This window comes from Pongo pygmaeus, chromosome 3, assembly GCF_028885625.2.
Source record: "Pongo pygmaeus isolate AG05252 chromosome 3, NHGRI_mPonPyg2-v2.0_pri, whole genome shotgun sequence".
In the NCBI taxonomy this organism is placed as follows: domain Eukaryota; kingdom Metazoa; phylum Chordata; class Mammalia; order Primates; family Hominidae; genus Pongo; species Pongo pygmaeus.
Window position 1 is genome coordinate 91,450,280 of NC_072376.2, and position 24,616 is coordinate 91,474,895.

The window sequence follows — 24,616 nt, forward strand, 5'->3', positions numbered from 1 at the left end:
TGTGATGTCGAAGGTGAAGTGTAGGTCTTTAAGGATAACGGAAAGTGTAACAGTGTGACTCTGGGTGCTTAGGGCAAGTGTCCAGAGGTGAGAAATTGGGCATAGGAAGTGGAAAGGCCAAAGAGTAAGGAGAAATGAGGTTGGCTAGGAACTAAAAGGCCTGATTTTGAAAAGCCTTATCTGGCACATGTATCAACTAAGATTATATTCTGGCATAAGTAACAGAAAATACGCTAGGGGCTTAAGCCGGTAAGGAGTTTGTCTTTCTCACATACCTGTCAATCCAGGGGTGTTTATTTAATAAAGACTTTTCATAATGCCTGGTTTCTAAGCATAGGCTTGTTGCAGATATTGACTTATCTAACACTTATTACAACCCTTTGAAGTGTGAATCATTTTTATCCCTATTTTACAGATGACAAGATCTAAGACATATAGTAGTTGAGTAACTTGCTCAGTGTCACACAAATGCTGGAGATAGGTTTAAGTCCAGATGGTTTGTCTCAAGAATGCTCTGAGGAACTCCATGGACTCCACTCTTCTGTCCTGTGGGAGAGGCTCAAATCTTCAAGAGAGCAGAGAAAAAAGGATGAGACAGAAAGAAAAGTGTCCTATCTAATCTAAATACTTCTTCAGTAGATAAAAGTGAGAGATTCAATTAAAATCACACATTCCCATCATTCAAGATATTGGTGTTTTTGGTGAGAGATGAAATAATGTTAATGGGCAATTAGCTACCCCAGAGTTTGGACTGTAACTACTAAAACAAAGAGAATAAACAGAGCCTACAGAATTGGAATCTTGAGAACGACTTGTCAATAAGAAGTTGATAAATAAAGCAAATGCTCACTTAGCATGGGGCTGAGTGTAATTTTGGGTTGGAAGTGTATTTAATTCTCTCAACTCTATGTGGGTGCACTTACTCAGTTTGTATAATTCTATTTTTAAAATATAGTTTTAAAATATGTTTTTATTCTAAATAAATATTTTTTTTTACATTTGAAGACCACTGGTGAGCTGATACACAAATATTCTTTATTGTTTTTCCCTTTGGCTTTTAAAATATTTAAGAAAATCTAATCTGTGGTATCCGGTAAGCTAGTTTAATGCAATACTATTAGCTAAAATGTTAAATAAAATAAAGCAGCTAAAAACCGCCCTCTCTCATTATTCTTGCATTATCTTTGTAAGAGACACAAAACCTATTGATATGATTTGGCTGTGTCCCCACCCAAATCTCATCTTGAATTGTAGTCCCCATAATTCCCATTTGTCCTGGGAGGGACCAGTGGGAGTTAATTGAATCATGGGGGTGGTTACATCCATGCTGCTGTTCTCGTGATGGTGAGTGAGTTCCTATGAGTTCTGATGGTTTTATAAGGGGCTTTTCTCCCTTTTGTTCAGCACTGCTTCTTGCTGCTGCCATATGAAGAAGGACGTGTTTGCTTCCCCTTCCTCCATGATTGTAAGTTTCCTGAGGCCTCGCCAGCCATGCTGAACTGTGAGTCAGTTAAACCTCTTTCCTTTATAAATGACCCAGTCTCGAGTATGTCTTTATTAGCAGTGTGAGAATGGACTAATACACCTGCCATGCCTGTTCCTTACTTACTAAAAAAATTTACTCCCCTTTCTCCATAGAATGCACACAATTTGACCTTATGCTACACTTCCAGTCTCTACTCTTGCCTCTTTATGCTTTGTCCACATGTGATTTCTCACTATTCTCTGCATGGCTTGTGCCCCTATAAGGTTTGTGCCCTTCATTTCCTGTGCCCTCTACCTCTGGTTCCCATGCTCAGAATATCAGTGTCCTTAACTGCAGGGATGTATAAGCTCAGATCTCACCTCCTCCATGAAGCCCCTATAGACACCCAGAGAGAATTAATAATGACCCTCCTCCATGTTTCCATAACACTGCTAGGCTTTCTCCTGAATTTTTGTTTTTAGGCTAATGAATTAGGCTTTAATCTCTTTTAACTCTAAGGTATAATTAGATGTACTATATTCACGGAATCAAGGGAATTTGAGTTGGAAAGGGCCCTAGAGATCAGCTAGAACCACCTCCTCATTTCACCAGAAATAATTGAAATTTTAGGAGACTTGTCCAATTTACTATTTTTGGCTAGTTGTAGGACTCAAACTAGAACTGCTTCCTGGATCTGTGCTTTTTCATTAGAATATGTTGTAGCCATGTGGTAGACAGAAAAATCTGCTCCCCTCCCCTCTTCAGATGTCCATATTCTATTCCATGGAACTTGTGAATATGTTAGGTTACATGGCAAAGAGAGATTAAGGTTGTAGATGAAATTGAAGTGGCTAATTAGCTAAATTTAAAATAGGGAGATTTTCCTGGGTTGTCTAGGTGGGTCCTGTGTAATCACAAGAGTCCTTTAAATGTTGAAGGGAGAAACAGAAGACTGTCAGAGCAATATGCTATGGAAAGGTTTGGCTGCCATCACTGGCTTTGAAGATAGAAGGGACCATGAACCAGGGAATGTGGGCCTCTTTTGGAAGATGAAAAAGACAAAAAAAAAAGAAAGAAAGAAAAAGGATTCTGTCCCAGAGCCTCCAAAAGGTATATAGTCCTGCTAGCATTTTGATTCTAGTCCAGTGAGACACAGATTTCTGACCTCCATAACCATAAGATAATAAATTTGTATTGTTTTAAGCTACTGAATTTGTGGTAATTTGTTACCATAACAAGAAATGCATGTACTTAAGTCCAAACAAGGTTAAATTGATAACTCAAAGCTTACTAAAGAGGAATTTGAGTATTGACTTTTTTTTTTTTTTAAGGCGTATTTTATTTCCACAAACTTTGAGATTTACTCTGAATGTTTTGGGTTCTATTTATTCATTCATCCAATGAATCTCTATTGAATGTGTGGCATTTGCTGTAGTAGACATTATGGTAGGTTTAATTTTATGCCTCAGTGTTTTCAGTCTTCCCTGCATCTATCTTCTTACCATGGACTCATTATGGATGAAGGGTACTTTCTTATGCTTTGACTTTGGACTTGGCCATGTGACTTGTTTTGGCCAATTATATGTGGGCAGAAGTGAGTGTGTCAGTTTTGAGCCAAGCTTAAGGGCCATGCCATTGCTTTAGAGAAGCTTCTCCTTGTCATCTTCTCCCTAGCCTGGATAACACATGGAACACTTGAAACAGAATATCTAGCTGAGCCCCAAACCTGTGAGTAAAGCAAACTTATTGGTCTATGCTAGTAGTGTTACTGAGTTTGTTATACAACCTTATTATGACAGTTCTTGACTGGTATTGTCATGTAAGCACATGATCTAAACACACCTGAATAGAAGCATAGGCAGTATCATAGAGGTATTTCAAGTATAAAGGAGAGTTGTGTCAAAGCACCTGACTCTTTCTGGGAGAATCAAGGAAGTCTTCAGAGATGAAATGACATTTGAGCTGAATCATAAAGGATGAATATGATTTCTTTAGGTCAATAAAGGCTGTGGGTGAGTAGATAGGAAAGGTTGTGTGAGGTAAGTAAAATAACTTTAAGCAGATTTAAAGGTAATTTAGTTTCAGCTGAAGGAGCTGGTAAATATGCCCTTAATTTATTTGGAGTTTGTTTTTTTGATACTTTTTCTATAGAATGTGAAAAGTAATATTTCCCAAGTACTTTGTTAAACAGATCTCATGTCTGCTTTCTGAGGTGATAATTACAAGATTATGTCAAAACCTGTTTAAGAGAGTGAGAGAGTGGAAGAAGCAAGAAATAAAGAGGGACTCATTTTAAGAGGTCTCTCATGGTCCAGGTAGATTCTATGCCTCCTTCGTGGGCAGAATCAATCTCCTGTCTCTCTTCTTATGTGTAACAGGATGGTACCAAAATCATACATCTTTTTCTGAGATGATTTTTAATGCAAAATTGTACTTTCCATCTGAATTGTTCTTGGCTCACTTGGATTGTCAAGTGGTCTTAATTAAGCATGGGAATCAATAACTAAGAAGAATTAAGAGACTGTTGGGAACGTCATGACTATCATTTGTAAACTATATCATGAGTGGTGCTTATGAGACCAAAGCCATTGTTTTATTTCCTCAGTGTTTTGGTGTTTTCTGAGGTCTGGGGTATCCTCCTGTACCCTAACCCTAGTTGGCCATTTTCCAAATGCACACTTTCAGCAACAAGGGAAAGAAGAGCCAGTGTAGAATCCTTTCCTTCTAGAGAGAACAGCGACATTTTCCAAATGATCATGGGTCAATAGTATCTTTGTCTAAAAAGATTGATATATGTCATGATTTCAACAGTTTTTGAATTTGTTCAACAAGAGCGGTCTTGGGAATACTTAAGAGCATGTGCACATTGAGATGTGTGTTAACACCTCTCACTATCATATCTGAAATTTCCAATTTTAATTCTTGTGTAATATATTCTTGTTACTTAAAAAATTTCATATTCACATACCCAAATTCTATGCAACCTGCAGGAAAACATGCATACTCTTTCTCTATGGCAAATGGCATGCAATTCTGGCATGAGCAGGGTTAGAAATGTTAATGAAGAGGGATCTGCAAGTGTAACTAATATGATCTCATATTTAAACAATTCACAAATAAATACCATGGTTGGATTTAGATACCAGATGTCAAACCACATAGTAATGCAGATACAGTTGCTTGCCTCCCTGTAGCTGGTCGCCAGAAAGAAACAGATGGTTAAAAAGATATGTAGCCGAGGCAAGGCATGGAAATAGGAAACCACAGAGCAGAAATTCTGCCATTTAAGTAACAGTAATTTTCTAGTCTGAAAAACCTGGCTGTTTTATACCTCCACTTATACACTTAAGCAGTTTAAATGTGAAACATAGCAAAAATAGTCCAAGCAAGGCTGGCAACTTGCAAATTTTGCAATGCATAATTGCATCTCAAAAATCTCATAGGCAGACGCACAGCAGTAAAAAGTAAACACTTGTATGCAGTTGAACACAATTATGTGGTGGTTATTACCTTAGCTCATTATGGCTTCAGAAGGGACTCTGTGAACTTGTGCTCTAACTAGCAGGTCAGGCAAAATGCAAATAAGTACCAAATTTGAAAGCAAGTGACAAAAAACAGATACAATTTAGACTGGGAGTCTATAATTTGGCTTTTAAAAATAATCCTCAGCAAGAATTATCCTCATTACAATAATGGCTTGTTTATTCTGCACAACTTGTTTGCAATTACAGACCCTCTTTCAAAGCTGATTTCAACAAGAAATAAGAGCATGCAAAAAAGGGAGAGCTTTGTGGCTGGTCAGTTGTTATAATTAGAGTTGATGCATATATGTGTTATAAAACCATTTACGCCTTTTCTCCAAATCTTTTAATTTCAGATTTCTGTCACTAAAATCTAAAGTCTCAAATAGTCTATTATTCTAAAGAAATCATTATAATTGAATTTCTAATGAGGGTGTCTATGGAGCTTTGTTCGTGGTATTCCTATTACAGGACTGGTCCTCTGCATCTATTATGGTCAGGTGACCATGAAATGATGAGCTACAGCTGTTACAGGGCATGTCTCTGCTGGTGCTTAATTCATAGCAAATACACATTTTATTGCTAATGTGCTTCCTCATTCATTTCTTCAAATATGTATTCAAATATTTATGGGGTACCTACAATGAGAAGGCATAGATCATGGTTAAGGATGCCAGACAGCTTGGGCTGGAATCTTGGCCCAGACATTTACTAGTTGTGTGACCTGGGATCTCTGTGCCTCAGTTCCTCCCTTTTTAAAATGAAGACAATTATAACTCCCTTATAGGATTGTTTTGAAGATTAAATAAATTAATATACCTAAAAAACTCAGAAGAACACTTGACACATAGTAATGTGCTGCCTGTTGTTATTTGCTGGGCCTTGGGGGCAGAGTAGTGAACAAGATAGAGTTGATTTCTACCTTCATAGAATTTTTGTTCTGGGAAAGAGGGAAGAAGGCATTCAGCAATGAATCATCCATTGAATTATTAAATTACATTGGAATTAAGAGCAATAGGGAAGGATAAAACTGCGAAGCTATTGTATAAAATGGGAACTTGACCTGTTCTGAGTAGGTTTCTGGCTTCCTGAAAGAAGTGATATTTGAGATCTGAAGGATGGGTAGGAGTTACTTAGAAGAGATATTAGAAGAATATTTAGGGAAGTTGCTTTCCCTACAGAAGCCGTAGGAGAGATGAAAGGTTTAACATGGGAAATTGCACAGTACTTGCAATTTAAGACCCTGTGGCTGGAAATGACTCAAACAATTATAAAAATAGTTTAATTATAAATGGAGTTTTCCTGTCATTGATTCTTGTTGTTCTTCCAGTGAGACCCTACCATGCTTTGCAAGCCTTTCACCCATGCAACTCACAGTGAAATCCTGGGCTTTTCATTGATGCAGATGTTTCTGTTTTATTTTCCTAGGTCATGACAAAGTTGTTTTCCACTGCACTTTGTTGTATTCAGAGAAGTCAAATAAAAGTCCCATTTGAAAAATACATGAAAATAGATGTGTAATAAGCCATATATATTATACATATATGTATTTTTATGTACGTACATAAAATTTTATGTTAATAAAATTGTAAGTTGCTTTTATACCATATATAGCATTTTATATTCTGTTTTTTTCTTAAGATTCTTCACAAATTTTTCTTTATGTTTCATGCCATTCTTTGAAAATAAGGTTTTAAACTATTTTAAAATATAATGCATGGCTGTTTCTTAATTTATTTACCCATAGAACCTTTAGATTATTCCCAAATTTCCTATTATAAATCATGCTGTAAAAACATCTTTCTAAAACTCTTTGGGCAAATTTCCTTATAGTAGATTCTCAGGAGTAGTATTACTATGTCAAGAACAATGAATTTCTGTTTAAGATTCTTTATACACATAGCAAAATTTCTTTACAGAAATACTACATTGAATGTACCAGCAGTAAATGAGATTGCTGATTTCAATACTTTTTCAACAATATTGAGTATTGATAACTAAAACATAGAATCTTGTTTCAATTTACATCAATACTTGCTCTGTTCATATTTATTTTACTTTCTTTATGAATCTGATCTTTGCCAGTTTACGTACCAGGATGTTAATTTTTTCACACTGATTTTTTAAGAGCTCTTTTTATATTAAAGGTAAAAACCCTTTGCCTGTCATATGTATGTTTCAGTTTTTCACTTTTATTTTGACGTTGCTTATATTTTTGGTGTTTGGGACTTTTTAAATTTTTACGTGATTGAAATCCTCCTCACTTACCTTAGATACTCCCTGTAAATATTCCACGTGAGCCTTGCAGTTCTCTAAAATATTACTGTGAACTTTAGGCTCAAATTTATTTACATAAAATAAATAACGAATTTTTAAAGCACCTTCAAATAGCTATTGAGTTATTTAGAGAAGTTTCCCAATGAGGAATATTAGCAATATTGTAAAGTAAAGTTACCAAAAAAATAATTTCAACTTCATCCTGTAAGTCTTTTCTTTTTTTAAGTTTTATTTTATTTATAATTGACACATAATAATTGTACATATTGTGGGGTACAGTCTGAAGTTTCAGTGCATGTATACATTATATGATAATCAAATCAGTGCAATTAGCATCACTTTAAACATTTATCATTTACTTGTGGTGATAACATTCAAAATCCTCTCCTACTCCTTCCCTTCCATCTATCCTTCTCAGCCTCTGGTAACCACCATTCTACTTTTTACTTCTATGAGATCAACCTGTTTAGATTCTGCATATGAGTCAGATCATGTGATGTTTGTGTTTCTATGCCTGGCTTATTTTTTATGGATGAATGGATAAAGAAAATATGATATGTATGTATACAATGTAATACTATCCAGCCATAAAGGAGAATAAAATTCTGTCATTTGCAACAACGTGGATGAATCTGTAGGACATTATGTTAAGCAGTGTTCTTTCTAATACCATTTTCCTCATTATATTTTTGAACAGATGAGCCTAAGACGTGTAGGCATTGTTTACCCTTCCCTGAGTTTATAGTGTTTTTCTCAACTGGACCTAAGGTCTTTGATTTTATGAACATAAAGTGGAGTTCATCTTCTGAAAGTCTTTTCATTGGCCATAATGTAAACTTATATATATATATACACACACACACACATATATATACACACTTATATATATATACACACACACTTATATATATACACTTATATATATACACACATATATATACACACTTATATATATACACACACACCCTCATATGTAGTTATACATATATGTAGTTTTATATATAGTTATATATATATATCTATATCTATCTATCTATATATCCATATATATATATCTGTGTAATTATTCAGGATAGGTGAACCACCAAGTAACTGAACATGACTTGATTATTAATATATAGGAATCTTTCTAATAGATTTAGAATTATTATGTATTTTCATTGCATTGTTGCACTTAAAACAGGTGAAAGCTAAAGTTCATTTCTATGGCTATTTAGATTTCTATTAGAGCCATACAATCATTTGGTACGCTCTTTAATGTAGTCTTCTTATTAGTGAGGTAAACCTACAATCTTTCTATTTAAGTACTGTGAATTGTTATGCATATAGAATGTAGGTATGTTGAAAACATTGCATGTGTGTATTAGAAGCCAAATTTATGGCTACAAGTTGATCTGTGAAAGTATAATGCTGATTTCAAACATATATGTAAAGCCATAATTAAAATTTTTGTGCTTAATTTTTTTCTGGAGTTTCTAAGTATTTATTCTAATGATGTAAGTGTTTTCATTTATAAAGCTTTGCTTGCAGAATTATCTTCAAACCAGTTTATAAACCATGGAAAAATATCCAACTCTCAAAAAAAAGGCTTCAAACTTAAGCTGATTTCGTTTTATTTATTATCTTTGATCAAGTAATGAAATTTTGACTCCATTAAGGGTAGTCAAATGAATGTATTCTAAACTCTGAAGGCATTTGAAGCATCTTGCAACACATACATGCACCCGCATGCACACATGCACACACATTAGGAAAGTATTGTAAATAGTTAAGGAAACTTTGATGAGTGGAAATAAATGTAAGAAAATAATCCTTTGTATTATCCTACAGAAGTACCCATACTACATGTTTTATGTAGTTGTTGGAGGTAGGTTATAAATTTCTTTCTACTTGTAGTCAGAGGAAAGAAAGAAACAAAATGAATTATAAGATGCACAGTGTTTGTAAGACAAAAACACACCATTGTTCTGGAGAAGCACACTGTTTCTGACACTGAGACCTAAGCAAAAGCTTTTCCCTGATTTTTTTTTTTTTTAAGAGGACACTAACTATGGCACCTCTTCTACATATAACCATAGGGGCAGACATCATAGTGAAAAAGTTCAGTAGACAAGTTGTTCAAAAATATTAAAAATATCAGAAAATGTTATATATACAATAAAAAGCAAGTAAACTGAAAATATATTTGAAATAGATGTGGCACTCAGAGTTAATAGTTCTCACATATTTCAATGACAAAAAGATGAACCTTTTAATAGACAAAGAGACAATGGACATGAACAGGCAATCTCAAAAGAGAAAATACAAATGACTAAAAAAATTAGAAAACTCTGTTATCATTAGAAATAGAAGTGCAAATTGGAACATTAAATGGAAAATGTTTGCATAGTAAATGGGCATAAATTAAAATAATATTCATTTTTGTGAGGATTCAAGAAACTTGCAGTCTCAAGCACTGCTACTGAGTATGTAAATTGACATAACTTTTCTGAAAGGTATTTTGACAATGTATATAAAAAATCTTAACAGCCCGCTTACTATATGACTTGGTAATTCTTCTACTAGAAATATGGTATCAGGAAATAATCCAAGATACAGGCAAATATTTGGTAGCTGCAAAAAGCCTCATGACAATGTTGTTTACACTAAGGAAAATTCGAATGTACTCAACACGCAACAATGAAGATTTTATTTTAGTAAATTACGGTACATCGCATATTATCAGAAAATAAAACTATAGATAATATTTCTTGTCAGGACAAGATATACACAATATAATGATTAGAGAAAAATCAGGTTACAACACAGTATATGAAGTATTATTCTATACCTAACATATGGACTGAATTGTGTACCCCCAGAATTCATAAGTTGAGTGTCTGAACTTCCCTCCTTTCCCTCTTTTTTCCTCCCTCCCTCCCTTCCTCCTTCCCTCCCTTCCTTCCTCCTTCCCTTCCTCCCTCCGTCCCTTCCTTCTCTCCTTCTACTTTTATTTCAATAAATTTAGGTGTATAAGTGGTTTTGGGTTACACAGATAAATTGTTTGGTGAAGTCTGGGCTTTTAGTGTACCTGTCACCCTATAGTGCACACTGTACATAATAGTTAATTTTTAATCCCTTATCCTCCTCCCACCCAGTCCCCTTCTGAGTCTCCAGTGTGCATTATACCATTCTGTATGCCTTTGCATACCCATAGCTTAGCTCCCACTTATAAGAAAGAACATGCAGTATTTGATTTTTCATTCCTGAGTTACTTCACTTAGGATAATGGCCTCCAGTTCCATCCGGCTTGCTGCGAAAAACATTATTTTGTTCATTTTTATGGCTATATTCCATGGTGTGTATATATATACACACACACATTATTCCATGGTGTGTGTGTGTATATATGTATATAAAGAAATTACATATATATGATTTCTTTCATCTGTGTTATATATACACACACCACATTTTCTTTATCCACTTACCAGTTGATGGGAACATAGGTTGATTCAATACCTTCCCAATTGTGAAATGTGCTGCAATAAATATATAAGTGAGGTTGTATTTTTGATATAGGTGATTTATTTTCCTTTAAGTCGATACCCAGTAGTGGGATTGCTGGATCTAATGGTAGGTCTACTTTTTGTTCTTTGGGAAAGCTCCACATTGTTTTCCATAGAGGTTGTACTAATTTACATTCCCACCAACAATGTATAAGTACTCTGTTTTCACTGCAGTTGTGCCAACATCTATTTTTCTTTTTGCATTTCCTGGATGATTCATGATGTTGAGCATTTTTTTCCTATGTTTGTTGGTCATTTGTATATCTTCTTTTGAGAAATGTCTGTTGATGTCCCTTACCCCTTTTTAATAGGATTATTTGGTTTTTAAAATTTCTGATTTGTTTCAGTTCCTTGTAGATTCTGGATATGAGTCCTTTGTCAGACGTATAGTTTGTGAATATTTTGTCCCAGTCTATAAGTTGATTATTTATTTTGCTGTGCAGAAGCTTTTTAGTTTAATTAAGTCCCATTTATTTATCTTTGTTTTTGTTGCATTTGCTTTTGAGGGCTTAGTTATAAATTCTTTGCCTAGGTCAATGTCCAAAAGAGTTTTTCCTAGGATTTCTTCTAGAATTTTTAGGCTTCAGGTCCTACATTTGGATATTTAATTCATCTTGAGTTTCACTTTTTGTATAAGGTGAGAGATAGGAATCCAGTTTTATTCTTCCGCATGTGGCTATCAAATTTTTCTAGCACCATTTATTGAATAGGGTGTCCTTTTCCCAGTATATTTTTTGTCTGCTTTATTGAAGATAAGTTAATTGTAGGTATTTGGCTTTCTTTCTAGGTTCTCTATTCTGTTGCATTGGTCTATGTGTCTACTTTTGTAACAGTACCATGCTGTTTTGGTTACTATAGCCTTGTAGTATAATTTGAAGTAAAGTAATGTGATGCCTCTTCATTCGTTCATTTTGCTTAGGATTTCTTTGGCTGTTCAGGTTCTCTTTTGTTTCCACATGGATTTTAGCATGTTTTTTCTAATTCTGGGAAAAATGACATTGGTATTTTGATAGGAATTGCATTGAATCTGTAGATTGCTTTAGGCAGTGTGGTCATTTTCCAATACTGATTCTTCTAATCCATGAGTATGGGATATTTTTCCATTTGTTTGTGTCACCTGTGATTTCTTTCATCAGTGTTTTGTAGTTCACCTTGTTAAGATATTCCACCACCTTAGTAAAATATGTAAAAAGTAAAGTAGAGGTTCTTCTTCAAAGACTTTCCTCCATATCTAATTAAGAATAAATAGTAACTTCTCTTAGAAGCAAAATTTATTCAAAGACTTGTGCTAACATTCTTAAATGTCTGCTAGCCGTAATAGAGAAATCAATGTACTTTATGTTCTTAGCTCCCACAATTTAGCCTAAATATTTGCCCTGGCATGCTTATACTAGTCCAAGCAAGCATTAGGTCATATCCTGTGCCTCTTCCTTATTTGAAGGTGTTTTTGCCTTTCTCAGCATTCCACAAGTTACTTCCTCCTTCCTTTGTTCTCCTCTGCCTTTGCCTCTTTTAAAAAGTTCTAAGTTGCTAGCCAGTCAAGACAAATACAGAATATGAAGTCCCATTCCAACCAATGGAAACCGGACACAGCAATAAGGTAGGTGCGTCAAGTTATAAATGATCCTCTTTTCTTTTTTTAGTGTACTCTCTTAGCAAAACTGCTAGCAAGTGTACCCTTTCTGCAGAAAGTAAAAATAGCCTTGCTGAAAAAATTAAATTTATGTTCAAGTGCTATTTCTTTACAGCATCAAAGAACAAGAATTTCAAACAGCTATATTCCTGGGTATTTTTTTTTGTAGCTATTATAAATGGAATTAAGTTCTTAATTTGATCTCAGCTTGGTCATTATTGGTGTATAGTAGTGCTACTACTGATTTGTATACATTGATTTTGTAACCTGAGTCTTTATTGAATTCATTTATCAAGTCTGGGAGTTTTTTGGAGGAGTCTTTAGGATTTTTGAGATATGAGATTGTACCATCACCAAATAGATATAGTTTGACTCTCTTTTCTAATTTGGATGCCATTTATTCCTTGCTCTTGCCTGATTGCTCTGGCTAGGACTTTCAGTACTATGTTGAATAGAACTGGTGAAAGTGGGCAGCGGATATTTGCATTGTGTTTTTTAATCCATTCCAGAAGGTCTAATCTTTACTATAACTGTGTTTGGTGATAGGGCCTTTAAGGAGGTAATTAAGGTTGAATGAGGTAAAAAAAAAAAAAAAAAAGCAGAATTCTAATCCCCTAGGATTGTTGTGCTTTGGAAGAAGAGAAAGAAACACAGAGCTTTCTCTCAATGCATGCACACAAGAGGCTCCATGCAAGCACACAGCAAGAAGTCAGCATCTTCAGGCCAGGAAGAGAGGCTTCACAAGAAACCAACCCTGCTGGCATGGTGGTCTTGGACTTCTAGTCTTCAGAGATATGAGAAAATAAATTTCTGTTGTTTAAGTGAAATTTTATTGTGGCAGCCCAAGCAGACTAATACACCTAACATGCTCTTTAATATGTTAGCATACTAAACTGATCAAGAAAGTTACACTTCAAAGGGTTATCATTAGTGACCACTGGATGCTGGGGATTATGAGTGCTTTTATCATTCATTTGTCCTACTCTCTTCTAATTTTCCTTCAATGACATATTGTTTTATAAAGAAAAAGAACATTGTTCTTCATTTAAAAAAACAAAAAAGTAGGACTGTCTTCTATGGGGTGGATGATATCTTCAACATCTTCTCTATGTTATGAATTTTATATGCCAGTTGTAATATGATCCTCAGTGTAGGTGGGTATCAAACATTGAAGGATAATTCCTTTTAAAGCAATTGTACAAAGTCAAATTATGATTTGTAAGCATGGCATATTAATAAAGTTGGAACAGAATATTTACAGAAATAAAATAACTACCTGACTTCCAGACAGTCTTAAATAAGTACATTTTTGCAAAATTTGACTTTCAATAGGAATTGGACAGGAGGAACAGAATGTTGCGAGAATCAAGGGCTCCAACTTTGGAATAAGGTGGCCTGGTTTTTTCCTCATTTGGCCTCTCTCTAGCTAAATGATTTCCAGAAAGGCATTTAAACTCTATAAGCCTCAGTGTTCTAATCTGAAAAATAATACAATAATATTAACACTCTTAACAAGTGTTTTATTAAGAATTAAATCTGATAATACTTAATGAGAACCTACCATAAGACTTAGCTGCTAGGGTGCAACATAGTTATAAAGTACCATGCTTCTTTGAAAGTTCAAGGTTATATTTTCTATAAAAGACTTCCAATACAGATATTTTGCATTTCTGACTGAAATAGATATACATGCTTTTCATTTCTATTGGACAAAGGGTGGGCTTTTAGCCCACATATGAAAGAAAAGCCTCTAAGCTAAATTTATTCTTGCATAGATGATTACTCTGCATCTATAAAAGGAGAGATTAAGTCCAGGAAGTAGTTCTAGATTTTTTTCCAAACTCAGTTTTGTTCCTAATCGAATATTTATTGCTTACAACTTAATATTTTATATTTAAAGTAATAGTCACATTTGTATAGCGTTATACATAGTTCGTGTATGAATATTTTGGCTAAATAATACCTCTTTATAGAAATTTAGATTATAAGCTTTAAAAAAAATGAAGGAATTCTCACTAAAACTAATAATTTGGATTTTGTTCGAGAAAATAAAAATAAATAAATTAAAATAAATTCCCCCCAAATCTGGAGATTAGTAGATTGAAAGTGATCTCAAAAAATTATATAACTGCCAAAAAAAAAAAAAAAAACCCAAAAAACCAAAACTGCCCTTTGCTTCTGGAACACAATTTTCAGGCTTGCATAATTTTTTTCTAATAATAATGTATTTTATATAGTTGCAGGGATTATGTACTAAACTTACTGTCTTAACTGCCTGAAATTTGTAAATGGACAGGCTGGTGAGAAGTTTGTGGGCTGAACAATTTTTGAAACTGTCGGCTGAATTGCATCTTTTCCTGAAATACATTTCTCAAGTCTTAACAGCACCAAGTGGCCTAAATGAGTTAGGATCACTCCTCAAGCCCTTAAATTAATATCAGGAAGCAATTTAGACACCAAGGAGAATTAAGCTCAATGTGTTAGTGAGATGAATAATTGAAGCATTTGAAGTGGGTGATAGGTCTTACTAAGTGATTACTTCCTTATAAATTCCTAAACAAGAAGTCTTCATTGAGAAATGGTTTGGGATTGCTGCCATTTGTCACTTGGCCTATGAATGCTTAATCACCTGCGTTTTCAGGCCATTAAAGGCTATTCAGTGTATTGTGGTGGCCCAAAAAGTTAATACATCTACTGAACACCCAACCCAACTCCCTAGAGGGACCATTGCAAATGCTGGGAAAGTATTCGGCTTACTGTTGTCACTCTAAGTAAGTAAGCCACTATTGTCCTGATAAATTTTAATAGAAGAATATATAAGTAGGAAAAAAAGGATTTTTTTTTTTTTTTTTACTATTTTAATGCTTATTTAAGTTGCACACTTGTAGTTATTTTAAAATTTGAGTTAAACATTACATCAGATTCATTGTAACTGAACCCTCAATAACCCAGTTTAGATTACATTGGTCAGGGCCGGGCATCGTGGCTCACATTGTGTCCGGAATTGGTGGGTTCTTGGTCTCACTGACTTCAAGAATGAAGCTGCGGACCGTCGCGGTGAGTGTTACAGCTTTTAAGGTGGCGCGTCTGGAGTTTGTTCCTTCTGATGTTTGGATGTGTTCGGAGTTTCTTTCTTCTGGTGGGTTCCTGGTCTCGCTGGCTCAGGAGTGAAGCTGCAGACCTTCGCCGTGAGTGTTACAGCTCTTAAGGCAGCGCATCTGGAGTTGTTCCTTCCTCCCAGTGGGCTTGTGGTCTCGCTGGCTTCAGGAGTGAAGCTGCAGACCTTCACGGTGGGTGTTACAGCTCATAAAAAGTGTGGACCCAAAGATTGAGCAGTAGCAAGATTTATTGCAAAGAGCCAAAGAACAAAGCTTCCACAGTGCAAAAGGGGACCCGAGCAGGTTGCCCCTGCTGGTTTGGGCAGCCTGCTTTTATTCTCTTATCCGGCCCCACCCACATCCTGCTGATTGGTAGAGCCTAGTGGTCTGTTTTGAGGGGGCGCTGATTGGTGCATTTACAATCCCTGAGCTAGACACAAAGGTACTGTACGTCCCCCCAGATTAGTTAGATACAGAGTGTGGACACAAAGGTTCTCCAAGGCCCCACCAGAGTAGCTAGATACAGAGTGTGGATTGGTGCATTCACAAACCCGGAGCTAGCCACAGGGTGCTGATTGGTGTGTTTACAAACCTTGAGCTAGATACAGAGTGCCCACTGGTGTATTTACAATCCCTGGGCTAGACATCGAGGTTCTCCACGTCCCCACCAGACGCAGGAGCCCAGTTGGCTTCACCCAGTGGATCCGGCACCAGGGCTGCAGTTGGAGCTGCCTGCCAGTCCCGCGCCTTGCGCCAGCACTCCTCAGCCCTTGGGTGGTGGATGGGACTGGGCGCCATGCAGCAGGGGGCGGTGCTCATCGGGGAGGCTCAGCGGCACAGGAGCCCACGGAGGGTATGGGAGGCATACGCATGGCGGGCTGCAGGTCCCGAGTCCTGCCCCACGGGAAGGCAGCTAAGGCCCCGCGAGAAATCGAGCGCAGCGCTGGTGGGCTGGCACTGCTGCGGGACCCAGTACACCCTCCGCAGCCACTAGCCCGGGTGCTAAGCCCCTCATTGCCCGGGCCAGCAGGGCCGGCCTGTGCTCCGAGTGCAGGGCCCGCCAAGCCCACGCCCACCCGGAACTCCAACTGGCCCGCAAGCGCAGCGCGCAGCCCCGGTTCCCCCTGGCGCCTCTCCCTCCACACCTCCCTGCAAGCTAAGGGAGTGGGCTTGGGCCTTGGCCAGCCCAGAAAGGGGCTCCCACAGTGCAGCAGTGGGCTGAAGGTCTCCTCAAGTGCCGCCAAAATGGGAGCCCAGGCAGAGGAGGCGCGGAGAGTGAGCGAGGGCTGTGAGGACTGCCAGCACGCTGTCACCTCTCAACATGTATAATCCCAATACTTTCAGAGACGGAGGTGGGCAAATTGCTTGAGGCCAGGAGTTGGAGACAAGCCTGGCAAAAACGGCAAAACCTCATCTCTACTGAAAATACAAAAATTAGCCAGGCGTGGTGGCACACACCTGTAATTCCAGCGATTCTGTAGGCTAAGGTAAGAGAATCGCTTGAACCTGGAAGGGGGACGTTGCAGTGAGCTGAGCTCACGCTGCTGCACTCCAGACTGGGCGACAGAACAAGACTTGTTCTCAAAAAAAATACACTGGTTAAATTTGTTATGCGTGCGTCTAACTGAAGAGACAACCTGAACAGGCTAAGTGTGAGCAACAAGTCTGTTATTCACTCGGGTGCGAGTGGGCTGAGTCTGAAAAGGGAGTCAGTGGAGGGTGGCAGGATTGGAGCTAGTTTTGTAGGTTAGGGCTAAGGAGTGGAAAGTTACAGTTAGGGCCGTTTATTGCGGGCAGGGGAAGAATGTCACAAGGTACATTATCACGAGGTGGGAGGGGTCACAGGGCACAGTGTCACGAGGTTGATTGATCAGTTAGGGTAGAGCATGTTACAATCGTAGAATGTTGCAAGGTTGGCTAATCAGCTAAGACAGGAACTAGCTGTTTTTTCTTCCTTTGTGGTTTTCCTGTTGTCCCAGACCTTCTGGCTCCAGGAGACCTGGATGTGTACGTGTGGGTCACAGGGGTCATAATGGCTTCACCACGGCATAGCCTGTTCAGAGGACCTTACAAAATTGTGGGTCATGAAATTTATCAACTACTTATAGTAAAGGAATGACAAAAACAAATTTAAAAGGAGGGGTTAGCTTCCACCACCTAGACGACTATTATATGCTTTTATATTCCTATATGCACAGCATATGCTTCTATATATGTTAGACGTCTTAATATACCCTGGGTTAGCGGCAGCGTAAGATGGTGTTTAAGAAGAAAGGCTCTGTAAGACTCCGTCTCAAAAAAAAAAAAAAAAAGAAGAAAGGCTTTGGAGGCAGACATACTGTAGCCAGATCCCGGCCCAATAGGTCAGTTATTTAGTTTCTCTAAACCCCGCTTTCTTTATCTGTAAAATGGCGAGAGTGATGGTAATAACTGCATGGGGGCAGGTGAGGGTTAAACGACAAAGTAGATGCCCGGGTCTTTTGTGCAGTGACTTGCACATAGTAGTCATTATACACGTTTGTCTATTATGGAATCCTGTCATCTTTTTGTTTGCTCAGACTATACAGTGCTTTTTTTTTTGCCCAGTAATCTACTTAACCATCATAATTCAGCATTAAGTATTTATTATGTTTCTTTAAACCTTTTGATTACATTAGTTGTCAGTCCAGAACCAGCTTAAGTGACTGGCTGAGCTTGTGTAAAACATGAGACTGAAGGAAAAGAGTTGGTTTTGTATGCATGCAATATAAAACGCTAGATATTTTCTTAAGCTACATGAGCATGTTCTAATAAAGGCAGGCAGCAGATGAGAAGAATTTATAATAGCTACATTCCATATATTCTTGTTTCTGCTTCATAATTTGTCTTCGGTGAGTATGTAATTTTTTTTCACAGTAGTTATTCCCAGCTGCATATGTGTGCTGCAGAAAGAAAGAGCATATGGAATATATACCGTGTATATATACATATAGAGATATTCTGGCACTGGGCATGTGGATTCACATGCATATACATGCACACACTCGTACTATCAGTCTATGTATGTCTATATGTAGAGAGAGACAAATATATGTATAGATATACATTCCTTCTGCTCTTTTCATTGTGTTATGCATGTCAGAGGCAGGGAGAGTTCTGTTCTCCTCCCTATTCCCCACCCCCCACAAGCTGGAGGGCCAGAAGGTGGGGCGGTACCTCAGGATAATGGCAGCAGAAGGCAAAGGGAGCAGACAGCTGGCAAGCTCTGTCCCAATATGCTTCCCTGAAAGAGGCGAGGAAATTTCAGAAGATGCAATGCCTGAATGGCTCACTTTGCAGGAAAACAGAAGAACCAAGGTAAATTCCTTAGAATGTCATCCATTTTAATGGGTCTAGAATTGACCATCTTCTTATCACCATTTGGTAAACTTCCCCAAAGTTGTGAGTTTAAAAACATCTCATCTTGGAAGATAGTCTAGAAAGAAATGTCAACTTTTCTGACTCATGAGAGCTCTTCTCATAAGCTTAAAAATACTCTGCCAATGCCAGGTGTCTCCCTGGAATTTTCTAGAACAAAAATATACAGTGAAACCTCTGCTACGTTAAACACTGGGAGCATAAGAAATTCTGAATAGCAGATGCCCTGTCATAAGCAATACAACTTAACTGTTTTGAATGAAACATTTTCAAAAGACATTTTACTTGCCTCCTTGCCATTTTAAACAGATTATTCTAATTTCACACTTTCCTGATTGATGACTTAGGGTCAACATTATGAACAATAATTTTTATTAGTCAAACATAGTGCTCTTTGAAATGCTCCATTAAAATATACAGGACTATTTCCCCTATTATTAAAGTTTTTTTTTTAGTTTTACTCTGGGCCATTATTTCTCCCAAGGTCTGTTTTGATATTTTTAAATCAGTTGTTGGCTTGAATTACATAGCCTAGTTTGTTGGGATGTTATAAAAGTAGGAAATAATTGCCAAGTGAGCGCTCAAGGCTTCCTTTCTTGCAAAGGCCTTGTCATGTACATAGCCTTTGCAAAACCTTGCAAAGGTTTTGCTTGTTTGTTTGCTTCCTGGGTTGTCAGAGATGAGGTTAATGAAAGGCTGAATCTTCCTTGAACACAGTAGTCTGTTCCTATCCACTGTTTCACTTTACATGGTTTCAGTTACCCATGGTCAACTGTAGTCCAAAAATACTAAAATATTTTGAGAGGAAACAGAGAATTCATAGTCACATAACTTATAATCCAATATATTGTTATCATTGTTCTATTTTATTATTAGTTTTTGTTGTTAATCTCTTACTGTGCCTAGTTTATAAGTTCAGCTTCATCATAGGTATATATATATAAACAGTATATAAAGCATTCAGTACGCTTCACAGTTTCAGGCATCCACTAGTGGTCTTGGAACATATCCCCCAAGGATAAAGAAGGACTACTGTATTATAATTGTATAGTGTCATTTTGTCCATAAAGCTTAATCTTATCTCCACAATTAGATTGTAAACTCCTTGGAACAGTGATCATATTATATACCATTTTCTTTATTCTTCATAACACCAAATACAGTACTCTACTTGTAAACTAGACACTTACTTACTTTTACATTGATTCCAAGGTATAAAAAATTTTATACTGGTTCATTATTATCACAATGAAAGAGCAATGTGTTGGGTGGGGCTATCAAGCTAACAAATTAACTTGAGCAACTGCCAAAAGCACAGGGTGACAACTGTATTCATGGGACAGATAGTAGTATTAATGAACGAAGAGCTTCGGGGGTTCAGTTATTTTGCTACATGCTGAAATATTAATATGTACAGGCAGGCAAGTACATGTGGATCAGAAATGTAAGCAGTAAAAGTGATCAGTTGATGTGATGTGTAGTTGATTTCGGTTTTTTTTGTTGTTGTTGTTGTTTTCTTTAGGGATTCTGATAATCAGAGCCATGGTTTGAGGATATCATGTGGTCTGTCATTTCAAAACTTTATAAATTCAGATTTGGAAAAACCCCTTTTCCTAAAATTAATATTTGAAATTTTATCAGCATAAACTATCCCATTTATGCATAATATGGTAAGAATAGGAAGCTTTTGTTTTACATTTTATATGACTCATATAAAATGAACTTCATATGATTAAAATGTAGTTAAACTCTTATTTTTTGTGTGTTTCAATTTAGTTGATTATCTTATAGTTTATATGCCAGAATATCATGTGGGAGAAGACGTCATTTATCTGCTGATCTTTCTAAACAAAATCTAGCTATTTATTTTCTTTTTCAAGCTGGTTCTAAACTAGATGATGGTCAAGTACATGGAATCCCTTATGTCCTTTACTTCTCCACTTGTTTTGGTTACGCTTACAACTAGCTCTATTCATTATAATTGCTCACCTTCACAGAAATACTGATGACATCATTTTAGAAACACAAGTCATTGATGTTTCCACTTATTTATGGAGTGCCCAGTTTGTAGCACATGCAGATAGGCCCTTAATAAATACTGATATCCTGGGGTTGGCTAGTACTGTTTCTTACTATCTGACTGTTATATTTTCAGGAATTTTGCATTCTAGTTGGTAAATCATTGGTAGCTTTAAATTAACCATGGTGGGGTTATTTACACCACCACAACACAGGAATTGACAAATGTTCCAAACGCCCCTCTATGAGCCAGTTGCTGAACATTTACCAACATACCATCATGAGTATTTTTTATGGTGATGACTTGCAAAAGAACTGCTTGATTTTCAATACACATTGTGATACAAGAACATATAAAATAGAAATACTCCTCTACTACTGGAAGGAAGTAGTAAGGACTCTTGATTTTGATAACAGAAATGTTAATGCAATGGAGACCAATATGACAGAATTTAGTTGGATCTTTCACAAGTATTTGATACATATGTATGCTACTGGTTGAATGAACCACCCCCCCGGCCCTGCAAAAGGATGTATTAGAAACTTATTCCCCAATGCAACAGTGTTGGGAGGTGGGGCCTAGTAAGAGGTGATTAGGCCATACGTGGTCCCCCCTCATGACTGGATTAATGCCATTAGTGTGGGAGTGGGTTTATTATAAAAGGCCAAGTTCAGGATCGGGCTCTGTGGCTCATGCCTGTAATCCCAGCACTTTGATAGGCTGAGGCGGGCAGATCACAGGGTCAGGAGATTGAGACCATCCTGGCTAACATAGTGAAACCCTGTCTCTACTAAAAATACAAAAAATTAGCGGGGCATGGTGGCGGGCAACTGTAGTCTCAGCTACTTGGGAAGCTGAGGCAGGAGAATGGCATGAACCAGGAGGCAGAGCTTGCAGTGAGCCGAGATGGCGCCACTGCACTCCAGCCTGGGCAACAGAGCGAGACTCCATCTAAAAAAAAATAAAAATAAAAATAAAAGGCCAAGTTCAGTCCTGTCTTATTTCTCACCCTCTCTTGCACTTCTGCCTTCCACCAGGGGATGATGCAGCAAGAAGGCCCTTGCCAGATGCCACCCCCTCAATCTTAGACTTCCAACTCTTCCAGAACAGTGAGCCAAATAAATGTCTGTTCATTATAAATTGCCCAGTCTATCATATTCTCTTATAGCAGCACCAACAGACTAAGAGAGTGTATTTATTTCCTTTTGCTGATCATGAATTTCTCATATTGTTCATCAAAGTCAGTGATAATTTTCTTCTAAAAATTATTTTTTAAGTGATACTAATGCTTAATGTGTATAGTACCTGCTCTTTTCTAAATATTGTTCTTACCAATTTACACATATTTACTTAGTCAATAGTCCTACTAAATAAGGATTAATATGTCTCATATTACAGATCTAGAAACTGAGGCACAGAGACATTGAGTGACTTGTTTATGTTTGCAGGGTAGTTCTCTGGGTAGCCTTGGGCCAACCAGTTCCCTCCCTTTCCTTACTGGAAGTTCTCAAGAATAACTGTAAAATATGCTGGGAATACAACATCCTGAGAAAAGAGTAGACTGGCCAGAACAGCCAAGGCTCTATTCCAGTCCCCCCTAAAAAGAGGATGTCCCTGTATACTTTGTCCCAGCAAGTCATGTTATCCTGGAGTGTAAAACCCTGGTTGGGCTGCTTTCTGGGGTTCCTCAGCTGTGGTACAAGTAGAGCATGAAGAAGTAAGACTCTATCCACCCCAGGCAGCTTTCCTGAGCCTTCAGGTATTGACCCACAATTGTCGCTTTCTGCCTGCTGCATGTAACCTGTCATCTATGTGAGTATTCTGTCCTACTGGATTTAGGCAAGTCAATAACCAGTAAACAGCAAATCTGCTTCAAAATGCTCATGCAGCTAGCGAGCGCAAGAGCTGGGACTTGAATACAGGTAGTCCAAGTAGTCAAGAACTATAAAATTAGGATAATAGTAGTCCTTATCTCATAGAATTATTGAGTGAGGATTAAATAAATGAATATGTACAAATTAGAAAAATACCTGGTAAAGAATGAGTATTATACACATTATCTCTAAGTATTATTTTTAGAATGTATTTTTAGAAGAATTATATTATTGACTATTATTGACTTTGATAAACCATAACTATTACGGATTCATAATCATCAAAAGAAAATAAATACACATGTATTTCATGCTCTTAAGTACTCTGTTCTATTCTTTATAATCATTTATAAGCACAAATAATAATTTTTATTTTAAAAATATTATCTCAATTATGTTTACTCTTTATCTCAATTATTTTACTTTTTAAGCTGTATCTAGTCCTTTGGGGAGCAAGGTAGGAGATAAGTGAACAAAAAATTGTATACTATAGAAAAGTTGGGAAATATGAGTAATAATGAAGCAAATAAAACCATCCAGAGTCCCATTTTCTAAAATATGTTAATATTATTATAGTTTATTTATTTGCACATTTTTCCTGAGCTTGCTTTTGTATGTTTGAGATCATAGTATATCTCCTTTACTCATTTAATATTACACTATAAGCCTGTGACCCAGAACATCTCTTACATTATTTTTAAAAGTCAATACATTTTGAAAGATTTCTTTTTGGTGGGTAGAGTCAAAGTTTATTTTTTAATTAATGCTATCAATTAGCAAAGCTCTCTTCTTTAATAAATTCATCAAATGACTGAAATGGTATTGTATACACTTGATATTTGTAGAGGAGGGCTGAGTGACATTTTTGGATGTCTTAGGCTGAAATTCCCAAAAAGTATCTTAAATAATCAATATTATATTTTCTAGATTTGTTCTTTTAAATGACATCACTAATCATTTAAAAGAATAGATTATTATATTGACAGCAAATAGAAAGAAAATCTATGTTCATTGTTACTAGTTTATTGACCACCTCTTACCGGAACTTGACTTCATGAGCTTCCTATTCACCTAAGGAGTGGTGGATGGCCGGTAAAATTTAGTACATGCCCAAGCCAGTTTTGATGGAATAAAAATGGCTTCAATACAAGGCCTCTATTAACATGTATTCTGTTTTCCTCACAAATTTATGGTTTTTTTCCGCCAAACATATGCATATCTGAAATTCAAATTGAGTGCACCTTACCTCATGCTCTCCTCCGTACCTCTAATGAGGTGGAAAAATGTACATTAATGACGGAAAGTTATTTAGTGCTGAACAGAGTTAATTGCTTCTAATCACTGCTTACATCCATCTGGTTTTATGGTAGACAACAAACCTCTTCATTGGGTTTGCTCATTAGACATATTGTAAATCACAGAGATGCACTGGCATCTTGCATATTGTGCTTCTATTAGTGAGGCAGCATTTTCATATAGCCCCAATGGCAGGCTTTGGGATGCAGATCAACTTGTCTGTGTTCTGTTAGAACTGCAGGGAGTCCTGGTGAACTGGCCTCCTAGGCTCATTTGGAAGGCAATGGAAAGCTACTACCTATCAAACTCTAGATGAAAAGCTATGAAAGAGCTGCCAGAGACTAGGATAGCAGATACCTTTGCCATGATTTTAGATGGTGATATTGGTGACTATCTCATTTTCCCCCAAAAGCTTGGGGTTAAAACTTCCTTCTACTACTGTTATTTGGCAGAGTAAACAGAAAAAGCATTGTATGAACAAAAAATCA

At 36.8% G+C, this 24,616-nt stretch overlaps 1 long non-coding RNA gene across 2 annotated transcripts in view; it reads left to right on the forward strand.

Annotated features, from left to right (window-relative positions):
- LOC129035760 (uncharacterized) overlaps positions 1-24,616 on the forward strand; it is a 365,251-nt gene that overhangs the window by 255,575 nt on the left and 85,060 nt on the right. For both annotated transcript variants that reach the window (XR_008502326.2, XR_008502325.1), the window contains one exon: positions 1,405-1,501. This is a non-coding gene — a long non-coding RNA (uncharacterized LOC129035760). The remainder of the gene's footprint in view (positions 1-1,404; positions 1,502-24,616) is intronic.